The 23,714-nt window shown below is 40.4% G+C and overlaps 15 non-coding genes across 15 annotated transcripts; all 15 read right to left on the reverse strand.

The window, feature by feature from the left end:
* Positions 1 to 97: 97 nt before the first annotated feature.
* Positions 98 to 168, reverse strand: Trnag-gcc (transfer RNA glycine (anticodon GCC)). Its single transcript has one exon. It is a non-coding gene; the product is annotated as a tRNA-Gly (tRNA).
* A 2,149-nt stretch (positions 169 to 2,317) lies between these two features.
* On the reverse strand, positions 2,318 to 2,388 carry Trnag-gcc (transfer RNA glycine (anticodon GCC)). Its single transcript has one exon. It is a non-coding gene; the product is annotated as a tRNA-Gly (tRNA).
* A 1,072-nt stretch (positions 2,389 to 3,460) lies between these two features.
* On the reverse strand, positions 3,461 to 3,531 carry Trnag-gcc (transfer RNA glycine (anticodon GCC)). Its single transcript has one exon. It is a non-coding gene; the product is annotated as a tRNA-Gly (tRNA).
* Positions 3,532 to 5,681: 2,150 nt separating this feature from the next.
* On the reverse strand, positions 5,682 to 5,752 carry Trnag-gcc (transfer RNA glycine (anticodon GCC)). The gene has a single exon. It is a non-coding gene; the product is annotated as a tRNA-Gly (tRNA).
* A 1,072-nt stretch (positions 5,753 to 6,824) lies between these two features.
* Trnag-gcc (transfer RNA glycine (anticodon GCC)) lies at positions 6,825 to 6,895 on the reverse strand. The gene has a single exon. It is a non-coding gene; the product is annotated as a tRNA-Gly (tRNA).
* Positions 6,896 to 9,546: 2,651 nt separating this feature from the next.
* Positions 9,547 to 9,617, reverse strand: Trnag-gcc (transfer RNA glycine (anticodon GCC)). Its single transcript has one exon. It is a non-coding gene; the product is annotated as a tRNA-Gly (tRNA).
* Positions 9,618 to 10,693: 1,076 nt separating this feature from the next.
* Trnag-gcc (transfer RNA glycine (anticodon GCC)) lies at positions 10,694 to 10,764 on the reverse strand. The gene has a single exon. It is a non-coding gene; the product is annotated as a tRNA-Gly (tRNA).
* A 2,149-nt stretch (positions 10,765 to 12,913) lies between these two features.
* On the reverse strand, positions 12,914 to 12,984 carry Trnag-gcc (transfer RNA glycine (anticodon GCC)). Its single transcript has one exon. It is a non-coding gene; the product is annotated as a tRNA-Gly (tRNA).
* A 1,072-nt stretch (positions 12,985 to 14,056) lies between these two features.
* On the reverse strand, positions 14,057 to 14,127 carry Trnag-gcc (transfer RNA glycine (anticodon GCC)). Its single transcript has one exon. It is a non-coding gene; the product is annotated as a tRNA-Gly (tRNA).
* Positions 14,128 to 16,778: 2,651 nt separating this feature from the next.
* Trnag-gcc (transfer RNA glycine (anticodon GCC)) lies at positions 16,779 to 16,849 on the reverse strand. Its single transcript has one exon. It is a non-coding gene; the product is annotated as a tRNA-Gly (tRNA).
* Positions 16,850 to 17,925: 1,076 nt separating this feature from the next.
* Trnag-gcc (transfer RNA glycine (anticodon GCC)) lies at positions 17,926 to 17,996 on the reverse strand. Its single transcript has one exon. It is a non-coding gene; the product is annotated as a tRNA-Gly (tRNA).
* A 2,149-nt stretch (positions 17,997 to 20,145) lies between these two features.
* Trnag-gcc (transfer RNA glycine (anticodon GCC)) lies at positions 20,146 to 20,216 on the reverse strand. Its single transcript has one exon. It is a non-coding gene; the product is annotated as a tRNA-Gly (tRNA).
* A 2,150-nt stretch (positions 20,217 to 22,366) lies between these two features.
* Positions 22,367 to 22,437, reverse strand: Trnag-gcc (transfer RNA glycine (anticodon GCC)). The gene has a single exon. It is a non-coding gene; the product is annotated as a tRNA-Gly (tRNA).
* Positions 22,438 to 23,104: 667 nt separating this feature from the next.
* Positions 23,105 to 23,175, reverse strand: Trnag-gcc (transfer RNA glycine (anticodon GCC)). Its single transcript has one exon. It is a non-coding gene; the product is annotated as a tRNA-Gly (tRNA).
* A 338-nt stretch (positions 23,176 to 23,513) lies between these two features.
* Positions 23,514 to 23,584, reverse strand: Trnag-gcc (transfer RNA glycine (anticodon GCC)). Its single transcript has one exon. It is a non-coding gene; the product is annotated as a tRNA-Gly (tRNA).
* Positions 23,585 to 23,714: the final 130 nt, after the last annotated feature.

The following is a 23,714-nucleotide window of genomic DNA, read 5'->3' on the forward strand; positions in this document are numbered from 1 at the left end:
TTTGTTCGACTAAAGGCAGTGCTCCAGCATGGCTGTAGTCAAATCACTAAAACAAGTAAAAAAGTAAATCTGTCCAATAGAATGAAAAAAAACAGGTTGCATCGGCCGGGAATCGAACCCGGGCCGCCCGCGTGGCAGGCGAGCATTCTACCACTGAACCACCGATGCTCGCTTGTCTAGTTTCTCTTTTAAGTCATGAAATGAAAATGCATTCAAAGAACAAAACATTTTCCGAAGCTTCCTCGAAAGTAATTACCAAAAATCTCAACGTTTATAAAAAGCAAGAGAGTATCAGGTTGCGTCGGCCCAGATTTGAACCCGGGCGACCAGCAAGCATTCTACCACTGAGTCATCGATGCTCTTTGGCATTATTTTACTGGAAGTTATAAAAGAAAAGCCCATTCAAAGGATAGCAATATTGAAAGCAATTATGAAAAATATGGTAATTGTTCGGTATACTCTTTACTCTTTTACTTGTTTCAGTCATTTGACTGCGGCCATGCTGGAGCACCGTCTTTAGTCGAGCAAATCGACCCCGGGACTTATTCTTTGTAAGCCTAGTACTTATTCTATCGGTCTCTTTTGCCGAACTGCTAAGTGACGGGGACATAAACACACCAGCATCGTTTGTCAAGCAATGCTAGGGGGACAAACACAGACACAGACACACACACACACACATATATATATATATACATATATACGACGGGCTTCTTTCAGTTTCCGTCTACCAAATCCACTCACAAGGCTTTGGTCGGCCCGAGGCTATAGTAGAAATTTGCCCAAGATACCACGCAGTGGGACTGAACTCGGAACCATGTGGTTGGTAAGCAAGCTACTTACCACACAGCCACTCCTGCGCCTTACAACTAGTAAAAGAAGCAACTTATTTTTACACAGCATAAAACACTGGCGATCGCCGTCAGAAAGTGAATAAATGTGTTCTTTTTGTCCGTGGAATTACGCCATAACCATACTGAACAATTACCCAAATCTGTTCGTTACGGTTCATTTTTTGAGAGAATTCATATTTCTTTGTTCAATATCATTCTAATTATTTTCTGTTGGGCACGAGATATGTCACCAGATGATTTTATAGACGAGTCTTCCGTCAGTTGTCGAACTACAGTCGTGGATTGGTGTAATTTCTGTCGGGAAGTACGTGATGTTTGGCTCCAACAGAATCCCATAGAAATCGGCGGTTTGGATGCTAATGGACAGTCATTAGTTGTAGAAATTGACGAAAGCAAGTTCTTTCATCGTGAGTATCATCGAGGTGAGTGGCGCCCTGGCCATTGAGTATTCGCTGGCATTGAGAGCGTCTTTAAAAAGTATTTTTTTTGGTCGAAGTACCTGACCGTACTGAATAAACTTTAACTGCGCTGATGCAAAGATGGATTTACCTGGGACTCACATAGACAGTGTTGGCTAGCGAGCGTATAATAACATTGGTATCCTGAATGATAGTGCCTACACGCATGAGGTGATTATACACCAACAAAATTTTGTTGATCCTCATAATCAACACGTTCACACACAAAATGTTGAAAGCATATGGGTACGAGTAAAACGGGTGTTGCGACGACAGTTTGGGACATCGGACGAATTGTTTGTTTCATATTTGCATGAATTTATATGGTGTAATTCCACGGATAAAAGGAAGACATCTGGGCGGAGGTAAAGAACATGGACCGCAACCCTTTGGTTTTTTTTTTTTAGCTTTTTTTTTTTTTACAGAAATCCACTAATCTGAGTGCGGAGATTCCGAATCTGCAAAAAAAAAAAAAAAAAAAAAAATCTGCATTTCCAAATATAGTGGGTTCCTGCAGAATAAAAAAAACAACAAAAAAACAAAGGGAGTGTGATCCATATCACTTACCTCCGCCCACATGTGTTTATGTTGTGTAAAAGGTAAGCTGCCTCTTTTACTACTTATCTCCCACTTAATTTTTATTTCCTTTTTTTAATATAACCAAACCATAATGAACAATTACCCTTCTAAGTTATGAAATGAAAATTCGTTCAATGCTCAAAAGACTTGCAGTTAGAAGCTTTCTGAAGCTTCCTCGACAGCAATTACCAAAAACTTCAACGTTAATAAAGAAAGTATCAGGTTGTGTCAGCCAGGAACTGAACGTGGGCGGCCCGTCAGCATTCTGCCTCTGAACCGTCGATACTCGTTGGCATTGTTCTCCTGAAAGTTATAAAAAAATTTATTCAAAGAATAACAATATTCAAACTTAGACCATTTTGTATGGCTTGAAAGCAATTTATAAAAAATAAGAACCTTAATAAAATGAAAAAATAAATGTAATGTTGCATCGGCCGGGAATCGAACCCGGGCCGCCCGCGTGGCAGGCGAGCATTCTACCACTGAACCACCGATGCTGCCTGACATTACAAGCCTTCTAAGTTATGAAAAGAAAATTCATTGAAAGAAGAAAGGCTTTAACTTAAAAACATTTTCCCGAAGCTTCCTCCGAGGGAATTAATAAAAGTCACCACGTTAATAAGAAGTAAAAAAGTGCCATGCTGCATTGGCTGAGAATTGAATCAGGGCGCCCCGTGGGCATTCTACTATTGAATCATCAATGCTCTTTAGCATTATTTTGCTGGCAACTGTAAAAGAATTTAATTCAAAGAATAATAATATTTGAATTAGGAGTGGTTGTGTGGTAAGTAGTTTGCTTACTAACCACATGGTCCCGGGTTCAGTCTCACTGCGTGGCACCTTGGGCAAGTGTCTTCTACTATAGCATCGGGCTGACCAAAGCCTTGTGAGTGGATTTGGTAGACGGAAACTGGAAGAAGCTCGTTGTATATATATATATATATATATATATGTATGTATGTTTGCGTGTCTGTGTTTGTCTCCCAACATCATCTGACAACCGATGCTGGTGTGTTTACGTCCCCGTAACTTAGCGGCAAAAGAGAATAAGCTCTGGGGTCGATTTGCTCGACTAAAGGCGGTTCTCCAGCATGGCTGCAATCGAATCACTGAAACAAGTAAAAAAGTAAATCTGTCCAATAGAATGAAAAAAAACAGGTTGCATCGGCCGGGAACCGAAACCGGGCCGCCCGCGTGGCAGGCGAGCATTCTACCACTGAACCACCGATGCTCACTTGTATAGCGTCTCTTTTAAGTCATGAAATGAAAATGCATTCAAAGAACAAAACATTTTCCGAAGCTTCCTCGAAAGTAATTACCAAAAATCTCAACGTTAATAAAAAGCAAGAGAGTATCAGGTTGCGTCGGCCCAGATTTGAACCCGGGCGACCAGCAAGCATTCTAGCACTGAGTCATCGATGCTCTTTGGCATTATTTTACTGGAAGTTATAAAAGAAAAGCTCTGGGGTTGATTTGTTCGACTAAAGGCAGTGCTCCAGCATGGCTGTAGTCAAATCACTAAAACAAGTAAAAAAGTAAATCTGTCCAATAGAATGAAAAAAAACAGGTTGCATCGGCCGGGAATCGAACCCGGGCCGCCCGCGTGGCAGGCGAGCATTCTACCACTGAACCACCGATGCTCGCTTGTCTAGTGTCTCTTTTAAGTCATGAAATGAAAATGCATTCAAAGAACAAAACATTTTCCGAAGCTTCCTCGAAAGTAATTACCAAAAATCTCAACGTTTATAAAAAGCAAGAGAGTATCAGGTTGCGTCGGCCCAGATTTGAACCCGGGCGACCAGCAAGCATTCTACCACTGAGTCATCGATGCTCTTTGGCATTATTTTACTGGAAGTTATAAAAGAAAAGCCCATTCAAAGGATAGCAATATTGAAAGCAATTATGAAAAATATGGTAATTGTTCGGTATACTCTTTACTCTTTTACTTGTTTCAGTCATTTGACTGCGGCCATGCTGGAGCACCGTCTTTAGTCGAGCAAATCGACCCCGGGACTTATTCTTTGTAAGCCTAGTACTTATTCTATCGGTCTCTTTTGCCGAACTGCTAAGTGACGGGGACATAAACACACCAGCATCGTTTGTCAAGCAATGCTAGGGGGACAAACACAGACACAGACACACACACACACACATATATATATATATACATATATACGACGGGCTTCTTTCAGTTTCCGTCTACCAAATCCACTCACAAGGCTTTGGTCGGCCCGAGGCTATAGTAGAAATTTGCCCAAGATACCACGCAGTGGGACTGAACTCGGAACCATGTGGTTGGTAAGCAAGCTACTTACCACACAGCCACTCCTGCGCCTTACAACTAGTAAAAGAAGCAACTTATTTTTACACAGCATAAAACACTGGCGATCGCCGTCAGAAAGTGAATAAATGTGTTCTTTTTGTCCGTGGAATTACGCCATAACCATACTGAACAATTACCCAAATCTGTTCGTTACGGTTCATTTTTTGAGAGAATTCATATTTCTTTGTTCAATATCATTCTAATTATTTTCTGTTGGGCACGAGATATGTCACCAGATGATTTTATAGACGAGTCTTCCGTCAGTTGTCGAACTACAGTCGTGGATTGGTGTAATTTCTGTCGGGAAGTACGTGATGTTTGGCTCCAACAGAATCCCATAGAAATCGGCGGTTTGGATGCTAATGGACAGTCATTAGTTGTAGAAATTGACGAAAGCAAGTTCTTTCATCGTGAGTATCATCGAGGTGAGTGGCGCCCTGGCCATTGAGTATTCGCTGGCATTGAGAGCGTCTTTAAAAAGTATTTTTTTTGGTCGAAGTACCTGACCGTACTGAATAAACTTTAACTGCGCTGATGCAAAGATGGATTTACCTGGGACTCACATAGACAGTGTTGGCTAGCGAGCGTATAATAACATTGGTATCCTGAATGATAGTGCCTACACGCATGAGGTGATTATACACCAACAAAATTTTGTTGATCCTCATAATCAACACGTTCACACACAAAATGTTGAAAGCATATGGGTACGAGTAAAACGGGTGTTGCGACGACAGTTTGGGACATCGGACGAATTGTTTGTTTCATATTTGCATGAATTTATATGGTGTAATTCCACGGATAAAAGGAAGACATCTGGGCGGAGGTAAAGAACATGGACCGCAACCCTTTGGTTTTTTTTTTTTAGCTTTTTTTTTTTTTACAGAAATCCACTAATCTGAGTGCGGAGATTCCGAATCTGCAAAAAAAAAAAAAAAAAAAAAAAATCTGCATTTCCAAATATAGTGGGTTCCTGCAGAATAAAAAAAACAACAAAAAAACAAAGGGAGTGTGATCCATATCACTTACCTCCGCCCACATGTGTTTATGTTGTGTAAAAGGTAAGCTGCCTCTTTTACTACTTATCTCCCACTTAATTTTTATTTCCTTTTTTTAATATAACCAAACCATAATGAACAATTACCCTTCTAAGTTATGAAATGAAAATTCGTTCAATGCTCAAAAGACTTGCAGTTAGAAGCTTTCTGAAGCTTCCTCGACAGCAATTACCAAAAACTTCAACGTTAATAAAGAAAGTATCAGGTTGTGTCAGCCAGGAACTGAACGTGGGCGGCCCGTCAGCATTCTGCCTCTGAACCGTCGATACTCGTTGGCATTGTTCTCCTGAAAGTTATAAAAAAATTTATTCAAAGAATAACAATATTCAAACTTAGACCATTTTGTATGGCTTGAAAGCAATTTATAAAAAATAAGAACCTTAATAAAATGAAAAAATAAATGTAATGTTGCATCGGCCGGGAATCGAACCCGGGCCGCCCGCGTGGCAGGCGAGCATTCTACCACTGAACCACCGATGCTGCCTGACATTACAAGCCTTCTAAGTTATGAAAAGAAAATTCATTGAAAGAAGAAAGGCTTTAACTTAAAAACATTTTCCCGAAGCTTCCTCCGAGGGAATTAATAAAAGTCACCACGTTAATAAGAAGTAAAAAAGTGCCATGCTGCATTGGCTGAGAATTGAATCAGGGCGCCCCGTGGGCATTCTACTATTGAATCATCAATGCTCTTTAGCATTATTTTGCTGGCAACTGTAAAAGAATTTAATTCAAAGAATAATAATATTTGAATAAGGAGTGGTTGTGTGGTAAGTAGTTTGCTTACTAACCACATGGTCCCGGGTTCAGTCTCACTGCGTGGCACCTTGGGCAAGTGTCTTCTACTATAGCATCGGGCTGACCAAAGCCTTGTGAGTGGATTTGGTAGACGGAAACTGGAAGAAGCTCGTTGTATATATATATATATATATATATATGTATGTATGTTTGCGTGTCTGTGTTTGTCTCCCAACATCATCTGACAACCGATGCTGGTGTGTTTACGTCCCCGTAACTTAGCGGCAAAAGAGAATAAGCTCTGGGGTCGATTTGCTCGACTAAAGGCGGTTCTCCAGCATGGCTGCAATCGAATCACTGAAACAAGTAAAAAAGTAAATCTGTCCAATAGAATGAAAAAAAACAGGTTGCATCGGCCGGGAACCGAAACCGGGCCGCCCGCGTGGCAGGCGAGCATTCTACCACTGAACCACCGATGCTCACTTGTATAGCGTCTCTTTTAAGTCATGAAATGAAAATGCATTCAAAGAACAAAACATTTTCCGAAGCTTCCTCGAAAGTAATTACCAAAAATCTCAACGTTAATAAAAAGCAAGAGAGTATCAGGTTGCGTCGGCCCAGATTTGAACCCGGGCGACCAGCAAGCATTCTAGCACTGAGTCATCGATGCTCTTTGGCATTATTTTACTGGAAGTTATAAAAGAAAAGCTCTGGGGTTGATTTGTTCGACTAAAGGCAGTGCTCCAGCATGGCTGTAGTCAAATCACTAAAACAAGTAAAAAAGTAAATCTGTCCAATAGAATGAAAAAAAACAGGTTGCATCGGCCGGGAATCGAACCCGGGCCGCCCGCGTGGCAGGCGAGCATTCTACCACTGAACCACCGATGCTCGCTTGTCTAGTGTCTCTTTTAAGTCATGAAATGAAAATGCATTCAAAGAACAAAACATTTTCCGAAGCTTCCTCGAAAGTAATTACCAAAAATCTCAACGTTTATAAAAAGCAAGAGAGTATCAGGTTGCGTCGGCCCAGATTTGAACCCGGGCGACCAGCAAGCATTCTACCACTGAGTCATCGATGCTCTTTGGCATTATTTTACTGGAAGTTATAAAAGAAAAGCCCATTCAAAGGATAGCAATATTGAAAGCAATTATGAAAAATATGGTAATTGTTCGGTATACTCTTTACTCTTTTACTTGTTTCAGTCATTTGACTGCGGCCATGCTGGAGCACCGTCTTTAGTCGAGCAAATCGACCCCGGGACTTATTCTTTGTAAGCCTAGTACTTATTCTATCGGTCTCTTTTGCCGAACTGCTAAGTGACGGGGACATAAACACACCAGCATCGTTTGTCAAGCAATGCTAGGGGGACAAACACAGACACAGACACACACACACACACACATATATATATATACATATATACGACGGGCTTCTTTCAGTTTCCGTCTACCAAATCCACTCACAAGGCTTTGGTCGGCCCGAGGCTATAGTAGAAATTTGCCCAAGATACCACGCAGTGGGACTGAACTCGGAACCATGTGGTTGGTAAGCAAGCTACTTACCACACAGCCACTCCTGCGCCTTACAACTAGTAAAAGAAGCAACTTATTTTTACACAGCATAAAACACTGGCGATCGCCGTCAGAAAGTGAATAAATGTGTTCTTTTTGTCCGTGGAATTACGCCATAACCATACTGAACAATTACCCAAATCTGTTCGTTACGGTTCATTTTTTGAGAGAATTCATATTTCTTTGTTCAATATCATTCTAATTATTTTCTGTTGGGCACGAGATATGTCACCAGATGATATTATAGACGAGTCTTCCGTCAGTTGTCGAACTACAGTCGTGGATTGGTGTAATTTCTGTCGGGAAGTACGTGATGTTTGGCTCCAACAGAATCCCATAGAAATCGGCGGTTTGGATGCTAATGGACAGTCATTAGTTGTAGAAATTGACGAAAGCAAGTTCTTTCATCGTGAGTATCATCGAGGTGAGTGGCGCCCTGGCCATTGAGTATTCGCTGGCATTGAGAGCGTCTTTAAAAAGTATTTTTTTTGGTCGAAGTACCTGACCGTACTGAATAAACTTTAACTGCGCTGATGCAAAGATGGATTTACCTGGGACTCACATAGACAGTGTTGGCTAGCGAGCGTATAATAACATTGGTATCCTGAATGATAGTGCCTACACGCATGAGGTGATTATACACCAACAAAATTTTGTTGATCCTCATAATCAACACGTTCACACACAAAATGTTGAAAGCATATGGGTACGAGTAAAACGGGTGTTGCGACGACAGTTTGGGACATCGGACGAATTGTTTGTTTCATATTTGCATGAATTTATATGGTGTAATTCCACGGATAAAAGGAAGACATCTGGGCGGAGGTAAAGAACATGGACCGCAACCCTTTGGTTTTTTTTTTTTAGCTTTTTTTTTTTTTACAGAAATCCACTAATCTGAGTGCGGAGATTCCGAATCTGCAAAAAAAAAAAAAAAAAAAAAATCTGCATTTCCAAATATAGTGGGTTCCTGCAGAATAAAAAAAACAACAAAAAAACAAAGGGAGTGTGATCCATATCACTTACCTCCGCCCACATGTGTTTATGTTGTGTAAAAGGTAAGCTGCCTCTTTTACTACTTATCTCCCACTTAATTTTTATTTCCTTTTTTTAATATAACCAAACCATAATGAACAATTACCCTTCTAAGTTATGAAATGAAAATTCGTTCAATGCTCAAAAGACTTGCAGTTAGAAGCTTTCTGAAGCTTCCTCGACAGCAATTACCAAAAACTTCAACGTTAATAAAGAAAGTATCAGGTTGTGTCAGCCAGGAACTGAACGTGGGCGGCCCGTCAGCATTCTGCCTCTGAACCGTCGATACTCGTTGGCATTGTTCTCCTGAAAGTTATAAAAAAATTTATTCAAAGAATAACAATATTCAAACTTAGACCACTAATCTGAGTGCGGAGATTCCGAATCTGCAAAAAAAAAAAAAAAAAAAAAATCTGCATTTCCAAATATAGTGGGTTCCTGCAGAATAAAAAAAACAACAAAAAAACAAAGGGAGTGTGATCCATATCACTTACCTCCGCCCACATGTGTTTATGTTGTGTAAAAGGTAAGCTGCCTCTTTTACTACTTATCTCCCACTTAATTTTTATTTCCTTTTTTTAATATAACCAAACCATAATGAACAATTACCCTTCTAAGTTATGAAATGAAAATTCGTTCAATGCTCAAAAGACTTGCAGTTAGAAGCTTTCTGAAGCTTCCTCGACAGCAATTACCAAAAACTTCAACGTTAATAAAGAAAGTATCAGGTTGTGTCAGCCAGGAACTGAACGTGGGCGGCCCGTCAGCATTCTGCCTCTGAACCGTCGATACTCGTTGGCATTGTTCTCCTGAAAGTTATAAAAAAATTTATTCAAAGAATAACAATATTCAAACTTAGACCATTTTGTATGGCTTGAAAGCAATTTATAAAAAATAAGAACCTTAATAAAATGAAAAAAAAAATGTAATGTTGCATCGGCCGGGAATCGAACCCGGGCCGCCCGCGTGGCAGGCGAGCATTCTACCACTGAACCACCGATGCTGCCTGACATTACAAGCCTTCTAAGTTATGAAAAGAAAATTCATTGAAAGAAGAAAGGCTTTAACTTAAAAACATTTTCCCGAAGATTCCTCCGAGGGAATTAATAAAAGTCACCACGTTAATAAGAAGTAAAAAAGTGCCATGCTGCATTGGCTGAGAATTGAATCAGGGCGCCCCGTGGGCATTCTACTATTGAATCATCAATGCTCTTTAGCATTATTTTGCTGGCAACTGTAAAAGAATTTAATTCAAAGAATAATAATATTTGAATTAGGAGTGGTTGTGTGGTAAGTAGTTTGCTTACTAACCACATGGTCCCGGGTTCAGTCTCACTGCGTGGCACCTTGGGCAAGTGTCTTCTACTATAGCATCGGGCTGACCAAAGCCTTGTGAGTGGATTTGGTAGACGGAAACTGGAAGAAGCTCGTTGTATATATATATATATATATATATATATATGTATGTATGTTTGCGTGTCTGTGTTTGTCTCCCAACATCATCTGACAACCGATGCTGGTGTGTTTACGTCCCCGTAACTTAGCGGCAAAAGAGAATAAGCTCTGGGGTCGATTTGCTCGACTAAAGGCGGTTCTCCAGCATGGCTGCAATCGAATCACTGAAACAAGTAAAAAAGTAAATCTGTCCAATAGAATGAAAAAAAACAGGTTGCATCGGCCGGGAACCGAAACCGGGCCGCCCGCGTGGCAGGCGAGCATTCTACCACTGAACCACCGATGCTCACTTGTATAGCGTCTCTTTTAAGTCATGAAATGAAAATGCATTCAAAGAACAAAACATTTTCCGAAGCTTCCTCGAAAGTAATTACCAAAAATCTCAACGTTAATAAAAAGCAAGAGAGTATCAGGTTGCGTCGGCCCAGATTTGAACCCGGGCGACCAGCAAGCATTCTAGCACTGAGTCATCGATGCTCTTTGGCATTATTTTACTGGAAGTTATAAAAGAAAAGCTCTGGGGTTGATTTGTTCGACTAAAGGCAGTGCTCCAGCATGGCTGTAGTCAAATCACTAAAACAAGTAAAAAAGTAAATCTGTCCAATAGAATGAAAAAAAACAGGTTGCATCGGCCGGGAATCGAACCCGGGCCGCCCGCGTGGCAGGCGAGCATTCTACCACTGAACCACCGATGCTCGCTTGTCTAGTGTCTCTTTTAAGTCATGAAATGAAAATGCATTCAAAGAACAAAACATTTTCCGAAGCTTCCTCGAAAGTAATTACCAAAAATCTCAACGTTTATAAAAAGCAAGAGAGTATCAGGTTGCGTCGGCCCAGATTTGAACCCGGGCGACCAGCAAGCATTCTACCACTGAGTCATCGATGCTCTTTGGCATTATTTTACTGGAAGTTATAAAAGAAAAGCCCATTCAAAGGATAGCAATATTGAAAGCAATTATGAAAAATATGGTAATTGTTCGGTATACTCTTTACTCTTTTACTTGTTTCAGTCATTTGACTGCGGCCATGCTGGAGCACCGTCTTTAGTCGAGCAAATCGACCCCGGGACTTATTCTTTGTAAGCCTAGTACTTATTCTATCGGTCTCTTTTGCCGAACTGCTAAGTGACGGGGACATAAACACACCAGCATCGTTTGTCAAGCAATGCTAGGGGGACAAACACAGACACAGACACACACACACACACATATATATATATATACATATATACGACGGGCTTCTTTCAGTTTCCGTCTACCAAATCCACTCACAAGGCTTTGGTCGGCCCGAGGCTATAGTAGAAATTTGCCCAAGATACCACGCAGTGGGACTGAACTCGGAACCATGTGGTTGGTAAGCAAGCTACTTACCACACAGCCACTCCTGCGCCTTACAACTAGTAAAAGAAGCAACTTATTTTTACACAGCATAAAACACTGGCGATCGCCGTCAGAAAGTGAATAAATGTGTTCTTTTTGTCCGTGGAATTACGCCATAACCATACTGAACAATTACCCAAATCTGTTCGTTACGGTTCATTTTTTGAGAGAATTCATATTTCTTTGTTCAATATCATTCTAATTATTTTCTGTTGGGCACGAGATATGTCACCAGATGATTTTATAGACGAGTCTTCCGTCAGTTGTCGAACTACAGTCGTGGATTGGTGTAATTTCTGTCGGGAAGTACGTGATGTTTGGCTCCAACAGAATCCCATAGAAATCGGCGGTTTGGATGCTAATGGACAGTCATTAGTTGTAGAAATTGACGAAAGCAAGTTCTTTCATCGTGAGTATCATCGAGGTGAGTGGCGCCCTGGCCATTGAGTATTCGCTGGCATTGAGAGCGTCTTTAAAAAGTATTTTTTTTGGTCGAAGTACCTGACCGTACTGAATAAACTTTAACTGCGCTGATGCAAAGATGGATTTACCTGGGACTCACATAGACAGTGTTGGCTAGCGAGCGTATAATAACATTGGTATCCTGAATGATAGTGCCTACACGCATGAGGTGATTATACACCAACAAAATTTTGTTGATCCTCATAATCAACACGTTCACACACAAAATGTTGAAAGCATATGGGTACGAGTAAAACGGGTGTTGCGACGACAGTTTGGGACATCGGACGAATTGTTTGTTTCATATTTGCATGAATTTATATGGTGTAATTCCACGGATAAAAGGAAGACATCTGGGCGGAGGTAAAGAACATGGACCGCAACCCTTTGGTTTTTTTTTTTTAGCTTTTTTTTTTTTTACAGAAATCCACTAATCTGAGTGCGGAGATTCCGAATCTGCAAAAAAAAAAAAAAAAAAAAAAATCTGCATTTCCAAATATAGTGGGTTCCTGCAGAATAAAAAAAACAACAAAAAAACAAAGGGAGTGTGATCCATATCACTTACCTCCGCCCACATGTGTTTATGTTGTGTAAAAGGTAAGCTGCCTCTTTTACTACTTATCTCCCACTTAATTTTTATTTCCTTTTTTTAATATAACCAAACCATAATGAACAATTACCCTTCTAAGTTATGAAATGAAAATTCGTTCAATGCTCAAAAGACTTGCAGTTAGAAGCTTTCTGAAGCTTCCTCGACAGCAATTACCAAAAACTTCAACGTTAATAAAGAAAGTATCAGGTTGTGTCAGCCAGGAACTGAACGTGGGCGGCCCGTCAGCATTCTGCCTCTGAACCGTCGATACTCGTTGGCATTGTTCTCCTGAAAGTTATAAAAAAATTTATTCAAAGAATAACAATATTCAAACTTAGACCATTTTGTATGGCTTGAAAGCAATTTATAAAAAATAAGAACCTTAATAAAATGAAAAAATAAATGTAATGTTGCATCGGCCGGGAATCGAACCCGGGCCGCCCGCGTGGCAGGCGAGCATTCTACCACTGAACCACCGATGCTGCCTGACATTACAAGCCTTCTAAGTTATGAAAAGAAAATTCATTGAAAGAAGAAAGGCTTTAACTTAAAAACATTTTCCCGAAGCTTCCTCCGAGGGAATTAATAAAAGTCACCACGTTAATAAGAAGTAAAAAAGTGCCATGCTGCATTGGCTGAGAATTGAATCAGGGCGCCCCGTGGGCATTCTACTATTGAATCATCAATGCTCTTTAGCATTATTTTGCTGGCAACTGTAAAAGAATTTAATTCAAAGAATAATAATATTTGAATAAGGAGTGGTTGTGTGGTAAGTAGTTTGCTTACTAACCACATGGTCCCGGGTTCAGTCTCACTGCGTGGCACCTTGGGCAAGTGTCTTCTACTATAGCATCGGGCTGACCAAAGCCTTGTGAGTGGATTTGGTAGACGGAAACTGGAAGAAGCTCGTTGTATATATATATATATATATATATATGTATGTATGTTTGCGTGTCTGTGTTTGTCTCCCAACATCATCTGACAACCGATGCTGGTGTGTTTACGTCCCCGTAACTTAGCGGCAAAAGAGAATAAGCTCTGGGGTCGATTTGCTCGACTAAAGGCGGTTCTCCAGCATGGCTGCAATCGAATCACTGAAACAAGTAAAAAAGTAAATCTGTCCAATAGAATGAAAAAAAACAGGTTGCATCGGCCGGGAACCGAAACCGGGCCGCCCGCGTGGCAGGCGAGCATTCTACCACTGAACCACCGATGCTCACTTGTATAGCGTCTCTTTTAAGTCATGAAATGAAAATGCATTCAAAGAACAAAACATTTTCCGAAGCTTCCTCGAAAGTAATTACCAAAAATCTCAACGTTAATAAAAAGCAAGAGAGTATCAGGTTGCGTCGGCCCAGATTTGAACCCGGGCGACCAGCAAGCATTCTAGCACTGAGTCATCGATGCTCTTTGGCATTATTTTACTGGAAGTTATAAAAGAAAAGCTCTGGGGTTGATTTGTTCGACTAAAGGCAGTGCTCCAGCATGGCTGTAGTCAAATCACTAAAACAAGTAAAAAAGTAAATCTGTCCAATAGAATGAAAAAAAACAGGTTGCATCGGCCGGGAATCGAACCCGGGCCGCCCGCGTGGCAGGCGAGCATTCTACCACTGAACCACCGATGCTCGCTTGTCTAGTGTCTCTTTTAAGTCATGAAATGAAAATGCATTCAAAGAACAAAACATTTTCCGAAGCTTCCTCGAAAGTAATTACCAAAAATCTCAACGTTTATAAAAAGCAAGAGAGTATCAGGTTGCGTCGGCCCAGATTTGAACCCGGGCGACCAGCAAGCATTCTACCACTGAGTCATCGATGCTCTTTGGCATTATTTTACTGGAAGTTATAAAAGAAAAGCCCATTCAAAGGATAGCAATATTGAAAGCAATTATGAAAAATATGGTAATTGTTCGGTATACTCTTTACTCTTTTACTTGTTTCAGTCATTTGACTGCGGCCATGCTGGAGCACCGTCTTTAGTCGAGCAAATCGACCCCGGGACTTATTCTTTGTAAGCCTAGTACTTATTCTATCGGTCTCTTTTGCCGAACTGCTAAGTGACGGGGACATAAACACACCAGCATCGTTTGTCAAGCAATGCTAGGGGGACAAACACAGACACAGACACACACACACACACACATATATATATATACATATATACGACGGGCTTCTTTCAGTTTCCGTCTACCAAATCCACTCACAAGGCTTTGGTCGGCCCGAGGCTATAGTAGAAATTTGCCCAAGATACCACGCAGTGGGACTGAACTCGGAACCATGTGGTTGGTAAGCAAGCTACTTACCACACAGCCACTCCTGCGCCTTACAACTAGTAAAAGAAGCAACTTATTTTTACACAGCATAAAACACTGGCGATCGCCGTCAGAAAGTGAATAAATGTGTTCTTTTTGTCCGTGGAATTACGCCATAACCATACTGAACAATTACCCAAATCTGTTCGTTACGGTTCATTTTTTGAGAGAATTCATATTTCTTTGTTCAATATCATTCTAATTATTTTCTGTTGGGCACGAGATATGTCACCAGATGATATTATAGACGAGTCTTCCGTCAGTTGTCGAACTACAGTCGTGGATTGGTGTAATTTCTGTCGGGAAGTACGTGATGTTTGGCTCCAACAGAATCCCATAGAAATCGGCGGTTTGGATGCTAATGGACAGTCATTAGTTGTAGAAATTGACGAAAGCAAGTTCTTTCATCGTGAGTATCATCGAGGTGAGTGGCGCCCTGGCCATTGAGTATTCGCTGGCATTGAGAGCGTCTTTAAAAAGTATTTTTTTTGGTCGAAGTACCTGACCGTACTGAATAAACTTTAACTGCGCTGATGCAAAGATGGATTTACCTGGGACTCACATAGACAGTGTTGGCTAGCGAGCGTATAATAACATTGGTATCCTGAATGATAGTGCCTACACGCATGAGGTGATTATACACCAACAAAATTTTGTTGATCCTCATAATCAACACGTTCACACACAAAATGTTGAAAGCATATGGGTACGAGTAAAACGGGTGTTGCGACGACAGTTTGGGACATCGGACGAATTGTTTGTTTCATATTTGCATGAATTTATATGGTGTAATTCCACGGATAAAAGGAAGACATCTGGGCGGAGGTAAAGAACATGGACCGCAACCCTTTGGTTTTTTTTTTTTAGCTTTTTTTTTTTTTACAGAAATCCACTAATCTGAGTGCGGAGATTCCGAATCTGCAAAAAAAAAAAAAAAAAAAAAATCTGCATTTCCAAATATAGTGGGTTCCTGCAGAATAAAAAAAACAACAAAAAAACAAAGGGAGTGTGATCCATATCACTTACCTCCGCCCACATGTGTTTATGTTGTGTAAAAGGTAAGCTGCCTCTTTTACTACTTATCTCCCACTTAATTTTTATTTCCTTTTTTTAATATAACCAAACCATAATGAACAATTACCCTTCTAAGTTATGAAATGAAAATTCGTTCAATGCTCAAAAGACTTGCAGTTAGAAGCTTTCTGAAGCTTCCTCGACAGCAATTACCAAAAACTTCAACGTTAATAAAGAAAGTATCAGGTTGTGTCAGCCAGGAACTGAACGTGGGCGGCCCGTCAGCATTCTGCCTCTGAACCGTCGATACTCGTTGGCATTGTTCTCCTGAAAGTTATAAAAAAATTTATTCAAAGAATAACAATATTCAAACTTAGACCACTAATCTGAGTGCGGAGATTCCGAATCTGCAAAAAAAAAAAAAAAAAAAAAATCTGCATTTCCAAATATAGTGGGTTCCTGCAGAATAAAAAAAACAACAAAAAAACAAAGGGAGTGTGATCCATATCACTTACCTCCGCCCACATGTGTTTATGTTGTGTAAAAGGTAAGCTGCCTCTTTTACTACTTATCTCCCACTTAATTTTTATTTCCTTTTTTTAATATAACCAAACCATAATGAACAATTACCCTTCTAAGTTATGAAATGAAAATTCGTTCAATGCTCAAAAGACTTGCAGTTAGAAGCTTTCTGAAGCTTCCTCGACAGCAATTACCAAAAACTTCAACGTTAATAAAGAAAGTATCAGGTTGTGTCAGCCAGGAACTGAACGTGGGCGGCCCGTCAGCATTCTGCCTCTGAACCGTCGATACTCGTTGGCATTGTTCTCCTGAAAGTTATAAAAAAATTTATTCAAAGAATAACAATATTCAAACTTAGACCATTTTGTATGGCTTGAAAGCAATTTATAAAAAATAAGAACCTTAATAAAATGAAAAAAAAAATGTAATGTTGCATCGGCCGGGAATCGAACCCGGGCCGCCCGCGTGGCAGGCGAGCATTCTACCACTGAACCACCGATGCTGCCTGACATTACAAGCCTTCTAAGTTATGAAAAGAAAATTCATTGAAAGAAGAAAGGCTTTAACTTAAAAACATTTTCCCGAAGATTCCTCCGAGGGAATTAATAAAAGTCACCACGTTAATAAGAAGTAAAAAAGTGCCATGCTGCATTGGCTGAGAATTGAATCAGGGCGCCCCGTGGGCATTCTACTATTGAATCATCAATGCTCTTTAGCATTATTTTGCTGGCAACTGTAAAAGAATTTAATTCAAAGAATAATAATATTTGAATTAGGAGTGGTTGTGTGGTAAGTAGTTTGCTTACTAACCACATGGTCCCGGGTTCAGTCTCACTGCGTGGCACCTTGGGCAAGTGTCTTCTACTATAGCATCGGGCTGACCAAAGCCTTGTGAGTGGATTTGGTAGACGGAAACTGGAAGAAGCTCGTTGTATATATATATATATATATATATATATATGTATGTATGTTTGCGTGTCTGTGTTTGTCTCCCAACATCATCTGACAACCGATGCTGGTGTGTTTACGTCCCCGTAACTTAGCGGCAAAAGAGAATAAGCTCTGGGGTCGATTTGCTCGACTAAAGGCGGTTCTCCAGCATGGCTGCAATCGAATCACTGAAACAAGTAAAAAAGTAAATCTGTCCAATAGAATGAAAAAAAACAGGTTGCATCGGCCGGGAACCGAAACCGGGCCGCCCGCGTGGCAGGCGAGCATTCTACCACTGAACCACCGATGCTCACTTGTATAGCGTCTCTTTTAAGTCATGAAATGAAAATGCATTCAAAGAACAAAACATTTTCCGAAGCTTCCTCGAAAGTAATTACCAAAAATCTCAACGTTAATAAAAAGCAAGAGAGTATCAGGTTGCGTCGGCCCAGATTTGAACCCGGGCGACCAGCAAGCATTCTAGCACTGAGTCATCGATGCTCTTTGGCATTATTTTACTGGAAGTTATAAAAGAAAAGCTCTGGGGTTGATTTGTTCGACTAAAGGCAGTGCTCCAGCATGGCTGTAGTCAAATCACTAAAACAAGTAAAAAAGTAAATCTGTCCAATAGAATGAAAAAAAACAGGTTGCATCGGCCGGGAATCGAACCCGGGCCGCCCGCGTGGCAGGCGAGCATTCTACCACTGAACCACCGATGCTCGCTTGTCTAGTGTCTCTTTTAAGTCATGAAATGAAAATGCATTCAAAGAACAAAACATTTTCCGAAGCTTCCTCGAAAGTAATTACCAAAAATCTCAACGTTTATAAAAAGCAAGAGAGTATCAGGTTGCGTCGGCCCAGATTTGAACCCGGGCGACCAGCAAGCATTCTACCACTGAGTCATCGATGCTCTTTGGCATTATTTTACTGGAAGTTATAAAAGAAAAGCCCATTCAAAGGATAGCAATATTGAAAGCAATTATGAAAAATATGGTAATTGTTCGGTATACTCTTTACTCTTTTACTTGTTTCAGTCATTTGACTGCGGCCATGCTGGAGCACCGTCTTTAGTCGAGCAAATCGACCCCGGGACTTATTCTTTGTAAGCCTAGTACTTATTCTATCGGTCTCTTTTGCCGAACTGCTAAGTGACGGGGACATAAACACACCAGCATCGTTTGTCAAGCAATGCTAGGGGGACAAACACAGACACAGACACACACACACACACACATATATATATATACATATATACGACGGGCTTCTTTCAGTTTCCGTCTACCAAATCCACTCACAAGGCTTTGGTCGGCCCGAGGCTATAGTAGAAATTTGCCCAAGATACCACGCAGTGGGACTGAACTCGGAACCATGTGGTTGGTAAGCAAGCTACTTACCACACAGCCACTCCTGCGCCTTACAACTAGTAAAAGAAGCAACTTATTTTTACACAGCATAAAACACTGGCGATCGCCGTCAGAAAGTGAATAAATGTGTTCTTTTTGTCCGTGGAATTACGCCATAACCATACTGAACAATTACCCAAATCTGTTCGTTACGGTTCATTTTTTGAGAGAATTCATATTTCTTTGTTCAATATCATTCTAATTATTTTCTGTTGGGCACGAGATATGTCACCAGATGATATTATAGACGAGTCTTCCGTCAGTTGTCGAACTACAGTCGTGGATTGGTGTAATTTCTGTCGGGAAGTACGTGATGTTTGGCTCCAACAGAATCCCATAGAAATCGGCGGTTTGGATGCTAATGGACAGTCATTAGTTGTAGAAATTGACGAAAGCAAGTTCTTTCATCGTGAGTATCATCGAGGTGAGTGGCGCCCTGGCCATTGAGTATTCGCTGGCATTGAGAGCGTCTTTAAAAAGTATTTTTTTTGGTCGAAGTACCTGACCGTACTGAATAAACTTTAACTGCGCTGATGCAAAGATGGATTTACCTGGGACTCACATAGACAGTGTTGGCTAGCGAGCGTATAATAACATTGGTATCCTGAATGATAGTGCCTACACGCATGAGGTGATTATACACCAACAAAATTTTGTTGATCCTCATAATCAACACGTTCACACACAAAATGTTGAAAGCATATGGGTACGAGTAAAACGGGTGTTGCGACGACAGTTTGGGACATCGGACGAATTGTTTGTTTCATATTTGCATGAATTTATATGGTGTAATTCCACGGATAAAAGGAAGACATCTGGGCGGAGGTAAAGAACATGGACCGCAACCCTTTGGTTTTTTTTTTTTAGCTTTTTTTTTTTTTACAGAAATCCACTAATCTGAGTGCGGAGATTCCGAATCTGCAAAAAAAAAAAAAAAAAAAAAAATCTGCATTTCCAAATATAGTGGGTTCCTGCAGAATAAAAAAAACAACAAAAAAACAAAGGGAGTGTGATCCATATCACTTACCTCCGCCCACATGTGTTTATGTTGTGTAAAAGGTAAGCTGCCTCTTTTACTACTTATCTCCCACTTAATTTTTATTTCCTTTTTTTAATATAACCAAACCATAATGAACAATTACCCTTCTAAGTTATGAAATGAAAATTCGTTCAATGCTCAAAAGACTTGCAGTTAGAAGCTTTCTGAAGCTTCCTCGACAGCAATTACCAAAAACTTCAACGTTAATAAAGAAAGTATCAGGTTGTGTCAGCCAGGAACTGAACGTGGGCGGCCCGTCAGCATTCTGCCTCTGAACCGTCGATACTCGTTGGCATTGTTCTCCTGAAAGTTATAAAAAAATTTATTCAAAGAATAACAATATTCAAACTTAGACCATTTTGTATGGCTTGAAAGCAATTTATAAAAAATAAGAACCTTAATAAAATGAAAAAAAAAATGTAATGTTGCATCGGCCGGGAATCGAACCCGGGCCGCCCGCGTGGCAGGCGAGCATTCTACCACTGAACCACCGATGCTCGCTTGTCTAGTGTCTCTTTTAAGTCATGAAATGAAAATGCATTCAAAGAACAAAACATTTTCCGAAGCTTCCTCGAAAGTAATTACCAAAAATCTCAACGTTTATAAAAAGCAAGAGAGTATCAGGTTGCGTCGGCCCAGATTTGAACCCGGGCGACCAGCAAGCATTCTACCACTGAGTCATCGATGCTCTTTGGCATTATTTTACTGGAAGTTATAAAAGAAAAGCCCATTCAAAGGATAGCAATATTGAAAGCAATTATGAAAAATATGGTAATTGTTCGGTATACTCTTTACTCTTTTACTTGTTTCAGTCATTTGACTGCGGCCATGCTGGAGCACCGTCTTTAGTCGAGCAAATCGACCCCGGGACTTATTCTTTGTAAGCCTAGAACTTATTCTATCGGTCTCTTTTGCCGAACTGCTAAGTGACGGGGACATAAACACACCAGCATCGTTTGTCAAGCAATGCTAGGGGGACAAACACAGACACAGACACACACACACACACATATATATATATATACATATATACGACGGGCTTCTTTCAGTTTCCGTCTACCAAATCCACTCACAAGGCTTTGGTCGGCCCGAGGCTATAGTAGAAATTTGCCCAAGATACCACGCAGTGGGACTGAACACGGAACCATGTGGTTGGTAAGCAAGCTACTTACCACACAGCCACTCCTGCGCCTTACAACTAGTAAAAGAAGCAACTTATTTTTACACAGCATAAAACACTGGCGATCGCCGTCAGAAAGTGAATAAATGTGTTCTTTTTGTCCGTGGAATTACGCCATAACCATACTGAACAATTACCCAAATCTGTTCGTTACGGTTCATTTTTTGAGAGAATTCATATTTCTTTGTTCAATATCATTCTAATTATTTTCTGTTGGGCACGAGATATGTCACCAGATGATTTTATAGACGAGTCTTCCGTCAGTTGTCGAACTACAGTCGTGGATTGGTGTAATTTCTGTCGGGAAGTACGTGATGTTTGGCTCCAACAGAATCCCATAGAAATCGGCGGTTTGGATGCTAATGGACAGTCATTAGTTGTAGAAATTGACGAAAGCAAGTTCTTTCATCGTGAGTATCATCGAGGTGAGTGGCGCCCTGGCCATTGAGTATTCGCTGGCATTGAGAGCGTCTTTAAAAAGTATTTTTTTTGGTCGAAGTACCTGACCGTACTGAATAAACTTTAACTGCGCTGATGCAAAGATGGATTTACCTGGGACTCACATAGACAGTGTTGGCTAGCGAGCGTATAATAACATTGGTATCCTGAATGATAGTGCCTACACGCATGAGGTGATTATACACCAACAAAATTTTGTTGATCCTCATAATCAACACGTTCACACACAAAATGTTGAAAGCATATGGGTACGAGTAAAACGGGTGTTGCGACGACAGTTTGGGACATCGGACGAATTGTTTGTTTCATATTTGCATGAATTTATATGGTGTAATTCCACGGATAAAAGGAAGACATCCGGGCGGAGGTAAAGAACATGGACCGCAACCCTTTGGTTTTTTTTTTTTAGCTTTTTTTTTTTTTTACAGAAATCCACTAATCTGAGTGCGGAGATTCCGAATCTGCAAAAAAAAAAAAAAAAAAAAAAATCTGCATTTCCAAATATAGTGGGTTCCTGCAGAATAAAAAAAACAACAAAAAAACAAAGGGAGTGTGATCCATATCACTTACCTCCGCCCACATGTGTTTATGTTGTGTAAAAGGTAAGCTGCCTCTTTTACTACTTATCTCCCACTTAATTTTTATTTCCTTTTTTTAATATAACCAAACCATAATGAACAATTACCCTTCTAAGTTATGAAATGAAAATTCGTTCAATGCTCAAAAGACTTGCAGTTAGAAGCTTTCTGAAGCTTCCTCGACAGCAATTACCAAAAACTTCAACGTTAATAAAGAAAGTATCAGGTTGTGTCAGCCAGGAACTGAACGTGGGCGGCCCGTCAGCATTCTGCCTCTGAACCGTCGATACTCGTTGGCATTGTTCTCCTGAAAGTTATAAAAAAATTTATTCAAAGAATAACAATATTCAAACTTAGACCATTTTGTATGGCTTGAAAGCAATTTATAAAAAATAAGAACCTTAATAAAATGAAAAAAGAAATGTAATGTTGCATCGGCCGGGAATCGAACCCGGGCCGCCCGCGTGGCAGGCGAGCATTCTACCACTGAACCACCGATGCTGCCTGACATTACAAGCCTTCTAAGTTATGAAAAGAAAATTCATTGAAAGAAGAAAGGCTTTAACTTAAAAACATTTTCCCGAAGCTTCCTCCGAGGGAATTAATAAAAGTCACCACGTTAATAAGAAGTAAAAAAGTGTCATGCTGCATTGGCTGAGAATTGAATCAGGGCGCCCCGTGGGCATTCTACTATTGAATCATCAATGCTCTTTAGCATTATTTTGCTGGAAACTGTAAAAGAATTTAATTCAAAGAATAATAATATTTGAATTAGGAGTGGTTGTGTGGTAAGTAGCTTGCTTACTAACCACATGGTCCCGGGTTCAGTCTCACTGCGTGGCACCTTGGGCAAGTGTCTTCTACTATAGCATCGGGCTGACCAAAGCCTTGTGAGTGGATTTGGTAGACGGAAACTGGAAGAAGCTCGTTGTATATATATATATATATATATATATATATGTATGTATGTTTGCGTGTCTGTGTTTGTCTCCCAACATCATCTGACAACCGATGCTGGTGTGTTTACGTCCCCGTAACTTAGCGGCAAAAGAGAATAAGCTCTGGGGTCGATTTGCTCGACTAAAGGCGGTTCTCCAGCATGGCTGCAATCGAATCACTGAAACAAGTAAAAAAGTAAATCTGTCCAATAGAATGAAAAAAAACAGGTTGCATCGGCCGGGAATCGAACCCGGGCCGCCCGCGTGGCAGGCGAGCATTCTACCACTGAACCACCGATGCTCACTTGTATAGCGTCTCTTTTAAGTCATGAAATGAAAATGCATTCAAAGAACAAAACATTTTCCGAAGCTTCCTCGAAAGTAATTACCAAAAATCTCAACGTTAATAAAAAGCAAGAGAGTATCAGGTTGCGTCGGCCCAGATTTGAACCCGGGCGACCAGCAAGCATTCTAGCACTGAGTCATCGATGCTCTTTGGCATTATTTTACTGGAAGTTATAAAAGAAAAGCTCTGGGGTTGATTTGTTCGACTAAAGGCAGTGCTCCAGCATGGCTGTAGTCAAATCACTAAAACAAGTAAAAAAGTAAATCTGTCCAATAGAATGAAAAAAAACAGGTTGCATCGGCCGGGAATCGAACCCGGGCCGCCCGCGTGGCAGGCGAGCATTCTACCACTGAACCACCGATGCTCACTTGTATAGCGTCTCTTTTAAGTCATGAAATGAAAATGCATTCAAAGAACAAAACATTTTCCGAAGCTTCCTCGAAAGTAATTACCAAAAATCTCAACGTTTATAAAAAGCAAGAGAGTATCAGGTT

This window comes from Octopus bimaculoides, chromosome 7 (genome assembly GCF_046866305.1).
Source record: "Octopus bimaculoides isolate indiv1 chromosome 7, ASM4686630v1, whole genome shotgun sequence".
NCBI classification, from domain to species: domain Eukaryota; kingdom Metazoa; phylum Mollusca; class Cephalopoda; order Octopoda; family Octopodidae; genus Octopus; species Octopus bimaculoides.